Genomic DNA, 7,500 nt, shown 5'->3' on the forward strand with positions numbered 1-7,500 from the left:
CTCTGTCAAATAAATAAATAAAATCTTAAAAAAAAAAATTTAATTAATTAATTTAAAAAATACTGTTCTTTGGATCCATGACTCTACTTCTAGAAATTTCTTCTAGGAATTACTCAAGTGCATAAAAACATATGTATAAAGATTTCCATCACAGTATTGTTTATAATAGCAAAAGTGTGAGAATAACCTAAGTGCCCATCAGTAGGGGAACCAGTCAGTTATGTTCAACCCTGGGATGGAACCACGGAATCATTAAAAAAAGATTAAAAATGAGAGTCACATTTACTAACATGGACAAGGCCTATGATACACTGCCAAGTTAAAAAAAAAAAAGTTAAAAAAATAAATCTATAGATTAAAAGGGACTTAAAAGACAGATTTTTTAAGACAAAATTATAGTATCTAGGGATTCACACTGGGTGATAACTAGCAAGAAAGTGAAGACCTTAAAAGTCACCGCAACAGTGGGGCGCCTGACTGGCTCAGTTGGTGGACTATGATTCTTGATCTCTGGGTCCTGAGTTCAAGCCCCATGTTGGGCATAGAGCTTACTTTAAAAAAAGAAAAAAAGGGGGGGCACCTGGCTGGCTCAGTCGGTAGAGCATGTGACTCTTGATCTCAGGGTCATGAGCTCAAGCCCCATGTTGGGAGTAGAGATTATTTTAAAAAGAAAAAAGTCAGGAACACGGTAACTTTTTGTGAGGAGTTTGGGGGAGGGGGCCCACCGCAGGCTAGGATGGCTGGCAGAGTTCTTCACTGGGCAGTGGATCCAAATGAACAATTATTTTATATGGTCTTTCTGTGTCATATTTTGTTAACAAAAAAGTTAAAAATCAAGTTTACTCATTTCAATTTTTAAAGCAAGTATCATAAGATTCCATTCTTGTGAAAACAATTGATATCTATATGTGTATATGCACAAAAGCCCCTGGAAGTTTGGGATTTGGGGTGTTCTTAATTGATATATTTCTGAATTTTTGCTTTTTTTTCTGCAGTGAACAAGAAATGCTTTTACAGCCAGAAAAAAAACAAGCTATGTGTCTGTTTTGGGGCATCCCCTTGGAGCTCTGACATTGTTTGGGCAGGATGGTGGACCCTGAGGCACGGGGAGATGGCACAGGGCCACATTCAGGACAAGTCCAAGATTCATTGTCCGCTCAGCCCCCCAGGCTTTAGCCAAATCCCCAAGGCCCAGCCTCCACGGCAGCTTCTGAGACTCAGTGGTCGCACCCCGTGCTCCAGACACTGGGAATGTGGTTCTGGCCTGGCAAACCTGATGCAGGTCACTGTCTCCCGTCCACACAAGCCTCCCAGGGCAGGCCAGAGGGAGAAGCCCTGGGCAAGGGGCAGGGTCTCATCCTGGCTAGCTTTGCTACTACAGCACAAAACCCCATGATAATGAGCTAAGGAGCACTACTTGCTAGGTGGGTTACGTGGTTGGTTTATGGAACCATCCCGATGACCTGAAGCCATGGGTGTGATCATCTTCAGAGTACAGATGGGCACACTGAGGTCCAGGGAGCCTAGGTGACTGCGTCCGGGTGCTGGGAAGCCCAGGTGCCTGGGGCACGCACTGCAGCTGAAGCTGGACTTCGCATGCACAGCCTCAGGGGCTTCTCCCAGGAATCCAGGAGGGTGGCTGCCCTCATTTTGCGGATAAGGACGCTGAGGCTGAGACAGGGAAGTCACCTGTCCATGTCCCACAGCGACTATGTGGCAGGGTCAGGAGTGGAGCCAGAGACACTCAGCAGTTCCACCAGGTGGCCCCTCCCAGCTGCAAGAGGCCATGGGCATGTTCCCCCCTCCGTGGACTGGCTCCTGGTAAAGTTACTAGTTACTGCACTACAACCTTGGGAGTGTGCAGCTCTCCAGAGAGCAGCTCTCCAGAGCAGCGGGCCTGCCTCCCAGCAGAGCCCCCCCAGCTAGAGTGTGTGCCTTCCTAGCAGGGAAAAGGACACTGAATGACAGAGCCAAGGGCAAAATGCCAGGGACAGCTGCCGGGGCCTCAGGGGATCTGTAACCTTCCGTGGCCTCCTCAGGTAGCCCCAGCCCAAGATTATCCCAGGCCCCTCCAATAGTCAGGTGGTCAGCCAGCTCATGGCGGAAAGCTCATCACGGACAGAGGGCCGGGCCACTAGCAATGTGAGTGGCTGCTTCTTCGGGTCCCCACCACCTGCCAGGCACCAGCTAGGCTATGCAATCTGGCACCAAGCCTCACAAAGCCCTTTCAGTACATCATATCTGCCTCACTTTACAGAAGAGGCAATGGGGTTCAGAGAGGTAGAGTGACTTGTCCAAAGTCACACAGCCAGGATGTCTCAGAGGTTCCTGGTGGCCAACTTCAACCAAGGAAGGACAGAGGAAGGGATCATCCAGTACCCTTCAGAGGGAGGGAAAGGACCCACTATGGAGGGGAGGTGGGCAGAAGGGAGGGCCCACCTCCTGAGCCCTGACTCTCTGGACATAACTTATTCATCAATCCACTTGTTCTCTGCTTATGCATTCATGGACCCTCTCCACATGCCAGTGTCTTTGCTGGGCACTGAGGACTCAGGTAAACCAGGCCCATCTGTGCTCTCAAAGAGCTCATGGCCTAGCAGAACAGAAAGGGAAACTGAGGCAGGAAGAGGCCACCACCTGCCTGGGTGTACTAATATTTACTGAGGGCCTACTGTGGGCCACGGCCAGTGCTGGGAACTGAGGGCAGCACATAAATGAGAAGCACAAGGCTCCTCCCCTCCCGAAGCATAAATTCTGGTCGTATCCAGCCCCAAACCTCCAGAAACCCTGCCTGCATGATCCTTGAGCCCTGAACACAATGGGAAATTTCTCTAGGGGTTCTCCAGAGTCCTCCTTGGGCCTGGTTCTGGGCTGCTGAGCAGGGATCCAGAAAGGGCAGGGAAACCCAACTAGTGCCTTCCCTAGGAACAAAATCAAGGCCCTGGGCAGGCCAGAGCTGTTCAGAGGGGTCTGCAGTCATCCACTCTGGACAACTGGAAGGCCAACAAGGGCCACCCATTCAGGGTGTAACCACAAACTCCCGGGGCTGGGGACACAATGACTCTCACCGAGTGGAGGCCACTTGGCCAAGGCCACCCAGGCCTACCACACCTTTGTTCCTCTGCTCCCCCTGACAGCAATCCTGGCTCAGAGGCAGTGTTATGGCATTCGGTCCCAGCCGCTCCAGCATCAGGTCCATTTCATAGCCTAGGAAAGCGGAGAAACGGAGCAGTGGAAGGATCACCCAAGATCACACCAGCTCATGGCACAGGCAAAATTTGAACCAGGGACTGTCTGTCTTCTTCACCAGCTCACACGCCAGGCTGCCACCCACAAGGATGGGCACATTTACAGCCATGCTGGTAATGCTGGATGGCTCTCCAATGGGGGCACTGCATGAGCTGCGGACACAGAGGGAAGCTCCTTTCCTAAGCCCCCCTGCTTGGTTTTGTTTTTGTGTTTGTGTTTCCAAATGCCAGACTTTTGCTGTCACCTGAGCTGTTCAAATGAGGGGCCCCTCTCAGTGTGAATGACAGAGAGGATCCCCCGGAACTGCTCCATCTCAGCAGCCAAAAACCTGGATTTATATTTTTAAGTGGAATTTTAAATATTCGGGGGTTTTTCTGAGAGAGAGAGAAAGAGAGAGAGAGAAAGCACGAGAGAGCTGAGAGAGCGTGCAAGCGCAGGCAGGGAGGGGCAGAAGGAGAGAGAGAATCTTAAGCAGGTTTCACGCCCAGCACAGAGCCCGATGCAGGGCTTGATCTCACGACCCTGAGATCATGACCTGAGCAGAAACCAAGAGTCAGACACTCAACCGACTGTGCCACCCAGGTGCTGCTAAGTGGAATTTTAAAAACTGCCAAATCCCCTTGGTAAAAAAAGAGAGTCAAACTAGGAGAATGAAAAAAAAAAAATTGGAGAATGGATAAATAAATTATTAAGACAATATTATAAAGCCATTAAATAACTTTAAAGAAAATTTTAACATGGTGAGAAAATAGTCACCATATAATGTAAGGTGGGGGGAGGGGAAGCCAGCTCTAGAGTATTATGACAATTAAAATATATACTTATATGCATATGTATGATCCATACAGAAGAACAGGACTGGAGAGAAATATGACAAAATAGCAATGACAGTAATCTCTGGGCAGCGAGATGACAGATGACTTTCATTTTCTCCTTTGCACCTTTTTGTAGTTTCCAAATTTCACAATGAGTATGAATCGCTTTTCTAATTAGACATAAAACAGAAAGGCAGAGGACAGGTTGCCCTTGTCCAGGCTCATCCCCTCTACCTCCACCCACCCTCCACACAGAGCTGGGTGGCCTCTGGGCTCTGTCCTCACTGACCAGTCCAGCACCGGCCACAGCTGAGGGACCCTGGCCAGGCCACTGGCGCTGAGGACAGCCAGCACAGAGGTCATGGGATTCACCGGCCATCTCTGCCCGTGGAGGAACCAGCAAGGGGACACTGCCCTGCCTGGGCCCTTCAGAAGGGTCAATGGCAAGCTGTAAATTTCCTGGCCAGGGACACTGGGATTTGGTGCTCTCCGGGGCTGAGAATCAAAACACTCATTATCTGCTATATGAGGGAAGTCATCGTCTTTGTTCCTTGCATTTCTTGCAGAGCTGCTGAGTGCAGCAGGAAGGCTGGAGGAGAGCTGACCTTTGTCATCCTCCCACCGTGGGCTCAGGCAGGCTCTCGGCTTCCCCGCATGGGACTGGAGCGCCTGGCCCTTCTGACCTCCAGGCTCGGGGTTTCTTCTAACCTGAGGGGTGAAGCCCAGGGGTGCTGGCCTGTGTTCATTCACCCTCCTGGGTTACTGTGCTCCGGGAACCACTCAGCTCCGCCTTCTGCCGTGTCTCCTCCTGCACCACCCCATTCTCACCCACAGGGGCTGGACTGACGCAGAGTTTTCAGAGAAGGGCCTCCCTGCTCTCTGGAGCTGTGGATTTGGGCAGGTTCCAAGAATGGTGCCCTCACTTCCTTCCAGCTGAGATCCTAGCCGCCCCCTCCCTGCCCTGGAAGCTTCCGCCCCCCTCCTGGGCTATTTTAGCAATCAGGTCACCCGTTGGCTCACTCTGAGCTTTCGGTCACTTAAAACCCACAGGCCCTTTTCACAGAAATGGTGCTATCTCTTCCTCTTCCAGATGCTGCCAAAGTCAGGGTCCTCAGGGGGAAAACAGCATGAGGTGATGGCTTGGTGGTCCTCCTGTAGCAGGGGGCCCCTGCTCAGGAGCTGAGGCCATGAGTTATTTCCATCCCCACTGTGGCCAGTGTCTGGCATGAAGAGGGAGCTGGTCACAAGGATGTTCAGGTGGCTGAAAACCCATGTGGCCCCATGCTGTACCTCACTGGCGCTGGACACAGAGCCCGCCCTCTGGTCCTCACAGGCTCTAGGCAGGGAGCCAATCTCCACTTAGCGGGGAACTGAGTGACCTCCGAAGGTCATCGTATGGTAAGCAGCCAGGATGCAAGGGACCCTGGGGTGCCCCAGCAAAGCCCAAACCCACCTCGGCTACACTGACACTTCCCAAGGGCCTGGCACACATGGCCACTGACCCAGGTGCCACATGAGGTTTTTTTTTTTAAGTTTTTTTTAATTTATTCATTTGAGACAGAGAGATACAGAGAGAGAGAGCATGAGCAGGAGGAGAGGCAGAGGGAGAGGAAGAAGCAGACTCCCCCCCACCCACGGCTGAGCCAGGAGCCTGACGTGGGGCTTGATCCCAGAACCCAGAGATCATGACCTGAGCCGAAGGCAGACACTCCACCATCTGAGCCACCCAGGCTCCATGCCAAATGAGTTCTTGTGATGAAGCCTGGGGAGGCTTCACACCCCTGGTCTCACTGACACAGCAGGTTCCCAAAACCCCCACGAAAAACCCAAAGCCCAAAGCCCCTCTCTTATAGCCCATGTGTGTTCTGCTCAGAGCCGCTGAGGACGCTGATCACCTGCTCCAGCTAAACCCTGGCTCGCAGCGTGTGGAGGCCTCTGGCTGAAGACCACTCCCACGGCTCCAGGCTGAGGAACGTGGGCCTGTTCCCATCCTTCCCTCCCCAAGGCATCTGACTGACCGCAGGCTTTTCCTGGCCAGCCCAGCGTCAGGTGCTGGACCAAGGACCCTGGGAGACCTGGGGAAGACAGACAGCAAACATGAAAAAGATTGCAGCTCTGGGGGGCACTGAGAGCAGCGGGGAGTCATAGGCCCTGCCTGCCTGAGGCTGGGAAGAGCCTGGTGCGGTCCAGGAACAGACAGAGGCCGGGGAGGGGCTGCGGCAGCACATGCAGCAGGAATAAAACACAAGCCACGCAGGGAACTGGCAATTTTCGAGTAGTCACAGTAAAAAAGTAAAAAGAAGTGAAATTAATTTTAATGATGTATTTTATTTAACCCAATATATAAAAAATATTATCATTTCAACATATAATCAATATAAAATTAATGAGGTATTTTACACCCTCTTTTGGACTATAGCTTCGAGAACCAATGTGTATTTTATTTTTTAAATTTATATATTTTTATTTTTGATTTATTATTTTTAAAAAATATTTATTTGACAGAGAGAGAGATAGCGAGAGCAGGAACACAAGCAGGCGGAGTGGGAGAGGGAGAAGCAGGCTTCCCGCCGAGCAGGGAGCCCGACGCGGGACTCGATCCCGGGACTCCGGGATCACGACCCGAGCCGAAGGCAGACGCTTAACGACTGAGCCACCCAGGCGCCCTATTTTTATTTTTTTAAAAAGATTTTATTTATTTATTTGACAGAGAGAGAGACTGCAAGAGAGGGAACACAAGCAGGGGGAGTGGGAGAGGGAGAAGCAGGCTTCCCGCTGAGCAGGGAGCCCGATGCGGGGCTCGATCCCAGGACCCTGGGATCATGACCTGAGCCGAAGGCAGATGCTTAATGACTGAGCCACCCAGGCACCCCTTATTTTATTTTTTTTAAAGATTTTATTTATTTATTATTAGAGAGACAGAGAGAGAGCACAAGCAGGAGGAGGGGCAGAGGGCAAGGGAGAAGCAGGCTCCCCCTGAGCGCGGAGCCGGATGCAACACGAGGCTTGATGTGGGGCTCGATCCCAGGACCCTGAGATCATGACGTGAGCTGAAAGGAGGGTGCTTAACTGACTGAGCCACCCAGCCGCCCTTGCCAGTGTGTATTTTATATGGACAAGCAACATCTCAATTTGGACAGGCCACATTTCAAGTGCTCAGCAGCCCCATATGGCCAGGGCCACTGGTGGGGACAGCACAGCTGGGCTACAGGGTGTTGAGTGGAGGGGAAGTGTGAGATGAAGTCAGAGAGGTGGGCAGGGGTCACATTGGGTTTTATTCTGAGGTCTGAGAAGCCATGGGAGGGCTTGAAGCAGGGGTGCGATGTGATCCATTGTTGTCTTTAGAGCCTGATCTGGCCACGTGGAATGCTTCAGAGCGGGTGAGATTGGCTGCCCAGAAAGATGCGCAAGGTCAGGGCCAAAGGTGGCCTGTGCC

The sequence above is a fragment of the Leptonychotes weddellii genome, chromosome 10 (genome assembly GCF_054177405.1).
Source record: "Leptonychotes weddellii isolate Sample4059 chromosome 10, ASM5417740v2, whole genome shotgun sequence".
NCBI classification, from domain to species: domain Eukaryota; kingdom Metazoa; phylum Chordata; class Mammalia; order Carnivora; family Phocidae; genus Leptonychotes; species Leptonychotes weddellii.